Source organism: Canis lupus, chromosome 6 (genome assembly GCF_011100685.1).
Source record: "Canis lupus familiaris isolate Mischka breed German Shepherd chromosome 6, alternate assembly UU_Cfam_GSD_1.0, whole genome shotgun sequence".
Classification (NCBI taxonomy): Eukaryota; Metazoa; Chordata; class Mammalia; order Carnivora; family Canidae; genus Canis; species Canis lupus.
In genome coordinates, this window is record NC_049227.1 from 12,343,203 (window position 1) to 12,356,884 (window position 13,682).

Below are 13,682 nucleotides of genomic sequence, written 5' to 3' on the forward strand. Positions count from 1 at the left end.
CCTCTCACCTCACATCCAATCCATCTGCAAATCTCTCCGTTCTACTTGAAAAAAAAAAAAAATCCCTACTCTGATCATTCCCCCCTCCCCCTCCTTCCTGACCATACTAGTTAAGGTCACCATTGGGTATTATTTAGACTCCTATAATCTCTTCCTAACTAGCATTCCTCTGATTAAGACCTCCTTATGTCATTTCGTTTTCTGCTCAAACGTCCCTCTTTAGAAGACTTCATGACCGCATTGGCATCCCCATCACTCTCTACCCCTTCCTCTGCTCTATTTTTCTTGTGTTGTTCCCCCCCCAACCCTTCCTGCCTGAGCCAGTATTTTAGTGCGTTTGTTATATATCTATCCACTAAAAGATTAACTTGGGGAGAACAGGGGCCCTCTATATCGTTGTATGCCCAATTCCTACAACAGTGCCTGGCACACAGGAAGCTCTTTGAAAAATAGGTGTTGGATGAATGACCTGCCAAAGGCAAGGGGTGCAAATAAATGCATATCCAATAGCTTTCCATGGGCATCTGCTCCCCCCTACCCCACATTCCCCCGCCTCCACTCTTTTCATCCCTAGGGAGACAGGCGACACTTCCTGAGGTTGGGGGAAGGGCCCCTCAGTTTCCTTCGTCCTCCCACCTCGTGGGGGAGTCAAGACTCAGTGGGCGGTGAGCGGCCAGACGTCCCTCTCTATGGTCTTACTCTCCAGGCCCCTCCTCCCTAGCACCCGGCGTGCCTCTATGGTTCTTCCTGTCATTAGTCGGGAGGGGGCGCTGTGCGCAGGCGCGGGGTGAAGTCGCGGCGGGGCCGGAAGGAGTGCAGCGGCGGCCTCGGCGGCGGCGGCAACGAAGCTGTCGGCGGCCGCTTCTGGTGACTAAAAGCTGTGGCGACAGAAGCCGCCGAGCCCGCTTGGCGAGCCGGCGAGCTGAGTGGCGAGTAAGTGTCGGCCGCGGGGCGCGCCCAGCTCCTCGGCAGGCCGCGTGAGGCGAGTGGCGTCTCAGCCCAGCGCCTCCATTAAGCCCCAGGGTGGGGGCGGGGGCGGGGGCGGGGGCCTCGGCTGTGAGGGGCGGCGGGGCCGCGGAGTCGGGGGCGCGGGCCTGGCCCGGCGGCCTCCCGCAGGCGAGCGGGCCCGGAGCCGCGCGGGGCCCCGCCGAGGGCCGGGCGGCGCGAGCAGCGGGGCTGGCGGTGAGGCGGGAGCCACAAAGGCGGCGGCGGCGGCTGGCGGACGCTCCCCCGCGCCCGCCACTTCGGGAAGTTTCGCGGGCCGGTCCCTCGGCCTGCTGCGCGAGGGCGAACGCGCCGAAAGACCCGAGTTTCCCGGCGGCACCTCGCGGGAGGCGGCGTCGGTGGAGCCGAGCGCGGCCTGGAGCGCGCGGGCGGTGATGCACTGGGACTCTGAACTCCGGCGTCCCCCTTCACCCCCCCACCCCCCCGGGGCCCAGGGGCGTCGGGCCTCAGTCCCCAACCCTCCCGACTCGGTTCAGGAGCGCCGTCTTGTCGGGAAAGCCGGCGGCTCCCACCCAGCCCTCGTGAAGACATGCAAGTGCGTCAAAACCCTCTGCAGCGCGGGGAAGGCGAACCCGACAAATGTGCCTGGAGCGCCGCGCAGTGAACGAGACCGGCGTTCCCGCGTGGGACGTGGCTGGAGACTGCGTGGAACGACGGTCTCAAAACTTTGGGCCACTTCAGTCCTGTGCGAGACCCCCCCCCCCCCGTCTCGCCCACCGGCGCCCCCCCCCCCCCCCCCCCCCCCCCCCAGTGCCTGCGTTGTGATAAGTGCCCGGGTATGGCTTGTCCATCCAAGTCACTTTGCTAATGCAAAGAGAAGATTTTTTTTTACCCTGCAGGGAACTGGGAGAAGACAGGGAAGATTTTAGGACCGACCTCAATTTTAGCACGCTTGCCTGAAAAAAGACTGCCAAGAAACAGCCTTGCTTTGTTCTATTTGTTGTATAGGTAATTTATTGGGGCTCGGGGTACAGACTGGTGTGAAACTGAGGAAATCGCTGGAGAACTGGAGCCAGATTTGGGATCTCCCCCCTTAAACCTAAATAGAGGCTAGCGGGCAGCAAGTTTTTTTTTTTTTTTTTTTTTTTTTTTAAACCTGCCTTCCAGCCCGAATGGAGAAATCTAATAAAGGAAGTTGAAATTTGAGTCAAGAAGACTGAAAGTTTATGAAATAGGGTCGATGAGAGCACCTGAGTTTGCTGACCCTGATGGCTTCTATTTAATGAGTAGTTGCTATATTCTAGGCTGTGTTAAGGTCTTTTCAGACCTCATAACTAATTCTCATAGCTGGCAATATTTTACTTTTCTTGTCAGTAAGACAAACATGATGCTAGTAACTATGCTAGGTATTGTTCTAAGCATTTTTTAATGTAATAACTCCTCTAATCTTCAGTAATGGGGGTTCCGTTATTATTTTAAAAGGAAGAAAACGAGGTACTGAAAAATAAGTAGTCAAAAAACTCCCACAGAGCTGGGACTTGAATTCAGTTTGGTTCCATAGCTCATGCTCCTCCTACTAATTACTTTGCCATCCCTGTAGATGATATTTATTCGAAAAGTTCTTCTGGAGTATTTACTTTGTGCCAAGCAGTATGTCCTGCGGCTAATGGAATGAATAAGATGTCGGGTCCTCCATCCTTGGAACTTGTTTTAGCAGATAGCTATTTAATGTAGCTTTCTAAGTATTTGTAGATTATTATTGTGCCAAGTACTTTGAAAGATTGAGATATATTGTGTGAGTGAACAATGGGGATGGTTAGGTGTTTCTTTTTTTTTTTTCTTTTTTTTTTTTAAGATTTATTTATTTATGATAGACATAGAGAGAGAGGCAGGTTCCATGCTGGGAGCCCGACGCACGAGACTCGATCCTGGGACTCCAGGATCGCGCCCTGGGCCAAAGGCAGGCGCTAAACTGCTGAGCCACCCAGGGATCCTCCTGGTTAGGTATTTTTGAGGAAGTGATATTTAAGATAAGAAACTCAAAGATGAATGGAGTTAATTTGGTCAGAAAGAGGCAGTGAAAAATAATCAGCCAGCCAGAGGTAAGAGGAAGGAGCATGGCCCGTTCAAGGCCCTGAAAGAATGGTGAATGGAGGAGAGGTGTATGGTGAGGCTAGCTATGTCAGCAATGGTCCTACGAGGCAGCGTTTCACAGGCCACGAAATTTTGGTTCTATGACGAAATCTTATGATTTAAAAGAAACAGCACCTCAGTGCCAAATGAAAATAAGTGGGAGAGTAGAACCTATAGGCACTTTTGGGGTGGCAGGGGCAGCTTATCATGAATTCACAGAGGATTCACCTCTAAAAAGATTGAAAACCATGATCCCCCCCTTGTGAATAAGGATGTGCTTGCTTATTTCAGTTTCTGAACCAATTTTCGGTTGACATTTGAGGAAAATCATAAGGTTATATGTTAAACTCTTTAACCTACCTAGTGAAGATTCTGAGTTTAATTTTTGGGTTAAAACCCTTCCCATTGTGGGCAGCCCGGGTGGCTCAGCAGTTTAGTGCCGCCTTCAGCCCAGGGTGTGATCCTGGAGACCTGTGCCTATCTCTCTCTCTCTCCTCTCTCTCTCTCTCTCTCTCTCTCTCTCTCTTTCTCTCTTTCTCTCGAATAAATAAACACAATCTTTAAAAAAAAAAAAAAACTTTCCCATTGTAAAAAGACACTGATAAGAGGATTTTTAGGATTCTTGTAAACTCTGATAACACTCCAGACTAATTGCCCACATAATTATATCTGTAATTATGGATGCTATTTTACCTTTCATTTTGTCTGCATATTAAAATATACACACATTACGTTTTCTTACTCTGAACTCATCACCTGCTTTGTTCTTTCTTAATAGTATTGCTATCCTCCAGTCACCCAACATCTAGGTATCCTTAACATGTTGGTCAACTTCGACTCCTTCTTGCCTCATGGCTCTTTACCTACAAAAATTCTGTTGAATCTAACTTTAGTTGGTATCTTGTATCATTTTCCTCTCTCTCTGCTTGCTGGTTCTCTCTAGTTCATACTACGCTGCCTCTTGTTTCCTGGGTTTCTTGCTACCAGATGTCTTTTTCAGTCTTACACATTGCAGTTAGTTTGATTTTCCTAAAGTACAAATCTTTATATTGCTTCTTACTGGTTAGAAAATAAAATTTGAATTGTGTTTCTGTTATCTATGGATGCATAAAAGCAAGTCACTCCCAAACATAGTAACTTAATATGACAATTTTGTCGACAATTTTGTGTTAGGATATTGGGAAGGACTAATCTGGGCTGTTTTTTCCTGATCCACGTGTTGCTAGCATAGGTAGTAGGGCTAAAGCTTCCACTTCCAAAATGCTTTTTCATTCCCATGCATTGTCAGGGACTGGTGGAAAGCTGGGCTCAGCTACATTTTCTTTCTCCAGGTAGTGTCAGGGCTTTCCATATAATCTCTCCATCAGTAGTCAAACTTCTTAAAGGTGATTCTGGGCTCCAGGAGTCCTGGGTGGAAGCTGCTTAAAGGCAAAGCTTGTAATTAGCACAGTATTCAGTTTAGCTTAAATATGGGCTAAGCTTCTCTGACTTCCTGCCATCGTCTAACTGGAATAGTGTCTTTATTGCACTAATTCTTTATATTTTGTGGTGTACTTACTTTGTATTTGCTGGTTGTACTCCCAAGGTTTTTGAGGCAAGATCCACGTTGGATTTTCTTTGTAGGTGTTCCCAACGATGCATAACAATTTTTTTTAAATATTTATTTGAGAGAAAGAACATGAGCGGAGGGAGGGTGGACAGAGGGACCAGCCGACTCCTCACTGAGCACAGAGCCTGATGGAGGGCTTGATCCCAGTATCCCTACTGAGATCATAACCTGAACCAAAGTCGGATGCTCCACCGACTGAGCCACCCAGGTGCCCCACAACTGTTTTATCCCATGTGGCAAGACCACAATGAATATTTGCTGAACTCTTTAGTGTATTTTAATTTTAAATAGTAATGTAGAGGCGCTTGAGTGGCTTAGTTAAGGGTCTGACTCTGATCTCACTTCTGTCTTAGCCTCAGTCAGGGTCCTGAGTTCAAGCTCTATGTTGGGCTCCACACTGGGCATGGAGTCTACTTTAAAAAATAATAATAATTCCCCTTTAATATGGAAAAGTCAGAAAATATAAGAAAGGAAAAATATATATATTAAGGTTATTACTTAGAAATAACCATTATTAACTTTTTGTTGTGTTGATTTAATGTTGATTAAATGTTAGTATAGGCTTACAATGCATGAATAATCAAATAATGGTTAAAATGAGAAGGTAGAATTTAAATGAAGAGCAATACTCACTTATAATCACTTAAAAAACCATGCTGGGAAGAGGTATTGTGGAGTGGTATGACGTGGGCAGCCTGTGCCTGGCTCTGCTTTGCCTACCTTTCCCTGAAATACTGAAAGAGATTAATTCATTAAATTGGAAACATCTTGTATTATTATACTAAAATCAGTGCTGCAGAAGTGACAGACATATTTTTGGAGTTTACTCTGGAAAGCAGGAACACTACAAAACTCCAGGACAATGCAGTGTTATATTAAGAACATGTGGAAGGAAAAATGGAGATGTAACACGAATAGAAGGATGAGAAGAAAATGACTTATAACTGAAGAAAATCCTGATAAACTCTTGTCACTTAAGCCATGTTACCTGAGTCTTGCTATATATGGCTCTGATGAACAGCTTCAGTCTCTGACAGAGGAAGATGTGTTTTTGGAGCCACTCATTCATTCAGCAACTGTGTGGGACACAGAAAATACAGCTATGAATAAGAAAGATCTAGTCAAGGGTCTATGGAGAACACAATTTAAATGTGAACTTTCATGTGTTGATATATCTTCCAAGGAAGAAAAAAGATAATGAGGACAGTTGTAGGAGGTGGGAGAGAATATGGAATTGTCATCTCGTTTTCTTTTTACAATGAGAAAATCTTACTACATAAGATTTTCCAAGGGGAAATGAAGTGATGAAAAGCACGCTAACTTTTGTTTCTAATTTGGAAGCATTATCTGATACACTGACTGTAGAGTATGGTTGCAGATGTACATATGATAATTTTTACAATAAAAGAAAGAGGCAAGACCTAAACTATTTTGTTAGGTAGCATTTCCCATTTCTGGATTCGACATTTGTTTAGCTATTTTCTTCAGCTGCCTGATGAAGAAGCTACTTCCAGAGGAAAAATCGCAATTTCTCATAGAAGGAAGTAATAGTGAATAGTTATAATAAAACTAGCAAAAGTAACCTGGAAGATGAAAATAAAGCCATCCCCCCCACATTTTCTGTGTTGTCAACTTGCTAATAAACACTGTACATCCACTGTGTACTTGTGGTAACAAGCTCCTGTTCTGGTGGCATTTACCATTTACAAAGTGGCTTCATATTTCCTACACAGCCTTACAAGGTAAGAATAGCTCTTTCCATTTCTTAGGGAAGAGTAAAAGTCATAATGTGACACTTGGTACTAGGCACTAAGGTAAATATATATATTTAATTCAATTAATTTTAGAACAACTATACTCATTTTACAAATTAACTGAGTCTAAGAGATTAAGCAATTTATGTAGTCATTGATTCACTAAATGGTGAAACCAGGATTCATGCTTATGTAGTTTGATCTGAAGCCCAGATGAGAGAACTAAATGTGAGGAACTTGAAAGACCTTTGCAGAGAAGCTAGTCAGGAGTAGATATTCCCTCATCAGGCTCCTTTTCTCAGCTTGGGGCCATTGTATGTACCACTCATTCATGAGGAATCTTGCTTCTAAAGTACCACTAGTAATCTATTTTAACTACAAGCTTGATATTCCTAACTAAATTAAGTATATATAGAATGAATCACATTTCTCTTTGATTTCTAGTATAAAATTGAAAGAACATTGTTGTTAAAAAAAAAAAAACTAGTTAGTTTAGTTGTGTTCAAAATACTTTTTAAAAATTGTATTTGAAAAGTAAAGTTTTGAATAGATACAGTTCAAATTTGACATTAGAGCTCTTTTTTCTACCATGCTATTTATAGATGTCATTGTTCTTTCAAGTGAGATTTGTAATTTTTAAAAATAGACTTTTGTCCACTTAAAGATACCAGAAAGTTATGTAAAATTTTTAAGTAAATCTGGATACACAACTTAGTATTCTCTAAGTTGGAAAAATACCGATGTTACTTGACTGTTAACTCTTGGTAGACATGAGAAGCCAGGGCCTGGAGTCTACTTTTTCTAAAGCATATGGTTTTTCCCATGAAGTCTAAGTAAGTTGAGATTTTCTTAGAACCAGAGACATTGGTTCTTAATTATTTTCATTTTTCTCATTTTCATCAAAGTAAAGCAAGAAAATGATTCAAATGTCAAAGTACTACTGTTTCCCAGAGGGAACCACATTTTTTCTCTTATAATGGTTCCCCTCCCCCCAACTTTAACATTATGAAGTAGAGTACACACAAAGAAGTTTGACCCCAAACAGTTTAGGCCTGTGCCTATACTTCATCTAAATGAAGTCATTCAAGGTATATTTTCTTATGTCTGGATTCCTTCACTCAACTATTATGTGTCTGAGTCCATCCATTGTTGTGTGTGACCCCAAAGAGTTTAGGCCTGTGCCTATACTTCATCTAAATGAAGTCATTTGAGGTATATTTTCTTATGTCTGGATTCCTTCACTCAACTATTATGTGTCTGAGTCTATCCATGTTGTGTGTGACTTCATTTTTGTTATATAGTTTTTAATTGTGTGAACGAACTACTGGGTGTTCATTGCTTCATTGATGTGAGGCCTTTTTAGTTTTTGACTTTTAGAAAAATGTTGCTGTGAACTTACGCATAGATCTGGTACACTTAAGCATACAATTTTACAGAGCATTTTATCTTCTGATAAAAGTTTTACTTCTGATAAAGTATCAGGCTTGCTTGCTTTATTTATTTATTTATTTATTTATTTATTTATTTATTTATTTATTTATTTTTGTATGGTTGTACCAATTTATTATCCCACCAGTGGTATATGAAATTCCCCATTGCTCCAAGTCCTCAATGGCACTTGGTCATTAATTTTTCAGACTTTTAAGAATTCTTTGAGTATATAATACATCATGAGGGTTTTCTTACCCTTAAAAAAAAAAAAGAAAACGCCAATATGTAAAACTACATAAAACATATGTATGGTTTAATAAGTTATTATAAGATGCTAGTATCCACCGCCCAGTTTAAAACATAGATCATCCCCAGACCCCGTCTGTGTATCCTGTCCTGATCATAACTCATTCCTTCCCCCTAAAATTAGCTATTAGTCTAACTTTCATAATCATTTTCTCGTATTTCTTTATGGTTTTATCACTCAAGAGTACATCCCTAGGTACTATAATCCTGTTTTAAATTTTTTATGTATTTTTTAAATCTAAGGTTCCTAGGATTTTCATTCCTTTTCTTTTTTCCTTGTAATTTATCTGTTGAACCTGAATCAGTTGACCTGTAGTTTCCCAGAGCCTAACTAGATGTGCATTAGATTTTTAAAAACTTATGATTCCCCTATAGAGCCTTTTTTTCCTGGTACTCCCTCACTAAGTACTAAGGAGTAAGATTTTGCTGGGTGGGACTGAATTTTGGAGGGTCACAAATCACTGTCATATCTTAAGATCTTTTCACACCTTTGTAAAAGCACTCTCATTGAGAATACATGGTCTGGATTGCATATTTATGGTCCAATTCAAAGTTTCAGTTTTCTTCTAGCCTCTATTCTAAAAATGTGTCTGGGTCCAGATGCTTGTCCAAACTCGGTTCCATCTCTTTCACAAAACTGTAGATAGTGTTCTTTCCTCAGAAGGCACTTAGGTGTTGTCTCTGTGATAGCAGCTGGTGATATTTAAGGTCTAGATCCAGTAATTCATTGAAGATTGCAAAATGATATTTGAATTTTTAAAATTAATACTGGAATACTTTCATAAGAAACCATTATCTTGTCTATTTGGTTATCCAGTGATACACAGTTCATATAGGAAAAGCAAGAAAGTACCTAATACTTTGCCTTTATCTTATGTGTTTTATGTATTTATTTTTAGAGAGGGAGAGGGGGAGAGAATATTAAGCAGGCTTCACGCCCAGTGCAGAGCCCAAGGTGGGGCTTGATTTTACAGCCCTGAGACCAGCTGAAATTGAGTGGGATGCTTAACTGACTGAGCTACAGTTTTTTTTACCAGTTTTAAAGATATTGTATTACTTTTGATATCATACTTTGAAAATGACCACCTTAAAAATAATTTTGAACATTTTCATTTATATGTTTTCTTAAGAGATTCATGCCATCTTATTTTTATTGGAGCTTAAAATGACCCATGATGGGCCAGTCTGGGTAGCCTCTTCAGGATTTTTTTGTTGTTGTTATTCTTACAGGTCCCAGTCTTTGAGAAATAGTTTTTGATAGCTTCCTTGATATTTGATACAAGGTGTTGTAGGCTCACTTTGTTAAGATTCCTGCTCCAAAATTAGAATTAGTAATTTCTACAAAAAAGCCCTAATTTCTTTTGGTGGGAAATAGTATTTCAAGACCGTAATTTGGGCACTACAGATGTTCATTGCTACAAGTAATTTGTTGTCTTCAGTCCTTTCTTTGGTGGGGGGGGGGGGGGGCTGTACAGAATTAAAATATTTTATGAGTTCACACAAATATTTATAATTCAATTTTAGGACTGTTGGGATTTTACTTAAAAAATTTTTTTATACTGAGATTCTTGATTCTCAAGGGCACAGGGGTTAATAGAATATTCCATAACTGCTGATCTTTTTAACTTTTTTATACACAAAAGTATTAGAGTGAAAGTCTTAATGTCATAGCTATTATTACATGACTTTAAAGTTTTGCATATGGGGGATCCCTGGGTGGCTCAGCGGTTTGACGCCTGCCTTTGGCCCAGGGTGCGGTCCTGGAGTCCTGGGATCAAGTCCCGCGTCAGGCTCCCGGCATGAAGGCTGCTTCTCCCTCCTCCTGTGTCTCTGCCTCTCTCTCTCTCTCTCTCTGTCTATCATAAATAAATAAATAAATCTTTTAAAAAAAAATAAAGTTTTGCATATGCTTCCCCTCCCCATAATTTTTATAATTGTACTATGTCGCTTAATTTTAGTTCCTGTTTAATCTTTATGCTAATAGCATATGTTATGCTTTATGTAATATGCAAGTAATTACATATTTAATGTTTACTGCTAGTCTTTGTGTTGGTGCTTTAGTCATTTTGGTTGCCTAAAGTTTATTTTTCTGTCAAATTCCTCAGGGAGGTCCTGTAAAAATAATATTACATAAGTTCTTATATGTTGGTAAATTTGTGAACCTTTTCTTTGAAATTACTTTTGCTGGACAAAATGTCTGGCTCACATTTTTTAAAAAAAGTATTCCATTTTCTAATGGCAGAAAGCATCACTGTCAAAGTCTGTTAATAATTTTCTGTCTTTTCAATGACTCACGCCCAAGCCATAAAAGGATTTTTTTAAGTACGTCTTGGTAGTTGTCATTTTGGGTGGGTTTGTGTGTGTGTGTGTGTGTTTTGTTTTGTTTGTTTTTTAGGTATTTACTACATTCTTTTGAAATGTCTGTACATTTATACTTTAGGAAAATTTTTTTCCATTACAATTTTTAGTATTCCCTTTCAATTTATTGGAGAGCTGCTGTTTTTGATGGTGGACAGCCTTTGTCCTGAATATTTGTTCCTTTATCTCTTTTTCTATTTAAAATTTTTCTTTCACCAAACAGCATGTGTTGTGTGTTTATTCATGCTTGTGTTCCTTCTAATTTATTCTTCTTTCCTGAAACTGTTTAAAATTTGTTTCTTTCCTGAGATCGGTTATTCCATTTCTGAGTTTTCTAGTTCTGATTTATATTGTTGTTTTATCTATTATTTTCTTAGTGTCCTTTAGGTTGTTACATCTTTCTGGCATGTTTTCATTGTTTATAAGGATGTTTTGCTGCTGCTTTTTCTTTATAGGAGTTTTGACGTCAGTTCTTTGCTCATTTTTATTTTTCAGCAGAAATTTTATAAGCCAGAATCTGCTCATTTTTAATGAAATTGGTTTTCTCGGACTTTTAGAAAGAGGGTAGTTTAGGATAGCTTTTCTTCATAGAACTCCCTTTTCATACAGTGTTCAAAATATGACAGCTTGCTTTTAGAGACTTCCTAGCTTTGTCCTCTATTATTAGACCTGCCCTCTCTTTCCTTTCTCTTTACTGTCTCTGTCTTGACTCCATTTCATTCTTCCCGGCTTTTTGTCTCATTTGTAGGGCCACATCCTGCAAAGGAGCCCTGCTAGATCAGGCTTGAAACTTTATGGGTCCTAGACTGCTTCACTCTTTCTTGGTGGCATTCCCTGCACTCACTTTTTGAACTTCTCAGACTCCTTCCTGTTGTTCACAGCTTTCTCAGATTGGCCTATATGTTGTTTTGTTTTGTTTTGTTTTGCCTATGTGCTTTTCAGTGAATACCTGTTGGTTGGTTGGGGGTTGTCCTCTTCTCAGGTCCAAATGATTTCCTCTGATATCTGAGGCACAAATGGTACTTCAGAGATCTTGTGGCTCTTGGTGATTTGTTCTCATGGGCTCATATTTGGGAGTTTGTAGTGATTCTTTCTTAGTTTTTTCCTAAATTGGAATTTTTTGGTTTTAGATGAGAATTTGGGTAGGTTCAAAAACTGTGGTGCTACCATCTTCCCAGAATTCCCTTATGGTTTCAGTTTATGTTCTGATGTCTCACAACGTTGGGCACTTTTTCATTTGTTTATTGGCCTTTTGGGTTTCCTCAGTAAACTCACCATTGGGAGTTCAAATCTTTTAGCCCATTTTTCCTTTAAGTTGTCTGGTTTGTGTGTTTTTCAGTTACCATCTAAGTGTTCTTTATATTTGTTGGATAGGAGCCCTTTGTTTTATGTATTGCAAATATCTTCTCCCAGTGGCTTGCCTTTTTCATTCTTAATAATTTTTTTTGTGAATAGAAGTTTATGTTTTTAATGTACAATGTTTCAATCTTATATGGATAGTACTTTATATATCCTGTTTAAGCTATCTTCTCAACCCCAAGTTTGTGAAAGTATTTTTTTTATGATATTTTCTTGAAACTTTTTTACCTGTTCATTTAAATCAAGAGTTCACCTAAAGTCATTTTTGTCTAAGGCATGAGGAAGAGACCTAGTTCCTCATTCTCCACCTCCCCCCCCCCCATAGCTTTCTAGTACAGCATCATACAGTAAAAACATGTTTTCCACTGCTCTGCAGTGCTACTTTTGTCATAAGTCAAACATCCACATATGAATGAATCTGTTTCTGGATTCTGTTCCAGAGGTCTGTTTTTCTCTTCTTTTGCCAATACCACATGGTCTTAATTCCTGTAGTTTTGTATTAATAAGACTTGCTGTCTGATAGTGTAAATCTTGCACCTTTCGTTTTTCTTTATGAATGCCTTGGATTTTCCTGTAGATTTTAGAATCATGTAGTATACACCCACTTTTAAAAATCTAAGGGGACACCTGGGTGGCTCAGCGGTTGAGCGCCTGCCTTCGGCTCAGGGTGTGATCCTGGAGTCCCGGGATCCAGTCCCACATCGGGCTCCCTGCATGGAGCCTGCTTCTCCCTCTGCCTGTGTCTCTGCCCTGCCCCCCACCCCCCGTGTCTCTCATGAATAAATAAATAAAACCTTTTAAAAAATAAAATCTGATTAAGGCTCTATTAAATCTGTAGATCAATTAAGGGGGAATTGACCTCTTTACAAAATTGAACTTTCCAACCCATGAATGTGGTATGTCTCTCACTTAGTGTTCTTTGGTTTCTCTCAGTGATATTTTATAGTTTTCTGTATAAAGATCTGGCGCATCTTTCGTTGCATTTATTCCTTGGTGTTTGATAGTTTTTGATGCTACTCTAAGGAGTATCCTTTGAAAATACTAATTGTTTCTTACTAGTACAGTGTTCATTTTTATATATTGGCCTTGTATCCAAAGACTTTGTTGTTCATTCCACTTAGTATTCTTTGTGGGAAAGTTATTAATTACTGCTATAGTTTCCTTATTTAGTAGAGCTCTGTTCAGACCTAAAATTTTCTTTGTTCAGGGACACCTAGCTGGCTCAGTCCACAAAGCATGTGACTTTTGATCTTGGGGTGGTGAGTTTGAGCCCCATGGTAGGTGTAGAGATTACTTAAGTAAATAAATAATTTATAAATAAGTTTTCTTTGGTAAGTTGTATCTCAAGGAATTTGTCCATTCAAAATTTCAGGGCAGCCCCAGTGGCTCAGCGGTTTAACGCCACTTTCAGCCCAGGGCCTGATTCTGGAGACCCGGGATAGAGTCCCACATCGGGCTCCCTGCACGGAGCCTGCTTCTCCCTCTGCCTGTGTGTGTGTCTCTCTCTCTCTCTCTCTCCATCATGAGTAAATAAATAAAATCTTTAATAAAAAAATTTAGATTAATTGGTATAAAAATATTCATAATATTCCTTTAATATTGTAGAATCTGTAGTGGTATTTTCTTTTACATTCCTGATAATAGTTATTTGTATTTTCTCCCACTTTTCCTTGATCAATTATAATAGAAGTTTATCTTTTTAGAGAAACAACTTTTTGTTTGGATTTTTCTCTGTATGTTTTTATCTGTTGATTTCTGCTGTTAACAATTGCCTTCTATTTTTCTGG

At 40.1% G+C, this 13,682-nt stretch overlaps 1 protein-coding gene across 8 annotated transcripts in view; it reads left to right on the top strand.

Moving 5' to 3' along the window:
- Nucleotides 1–771: 771 nt before the first annotated feature.
- Nucleotides 772–13,682, top strand: part of RNF216 (ring finger protein 216) — a 161,549-nt gene continuing 148,638 nt past the window's right edge. For 5 of the 8 annotated variants that reach the window (XM_038539546.1, XM_038539548.1, XM_038539551.1 and 2 more), the window contains exon 1: nucleotides 772–933. The gene's annotated coding sequence lies outside the window, so the exon portion shown is untranslated. The remainder of the gene's footprint in view (nucleotides 934–13,682) is intronic. The other 3 variants (XM_038539547.1, XM_038539549.1, XM_038539550.1) reach the window with 2 other exon arrangements.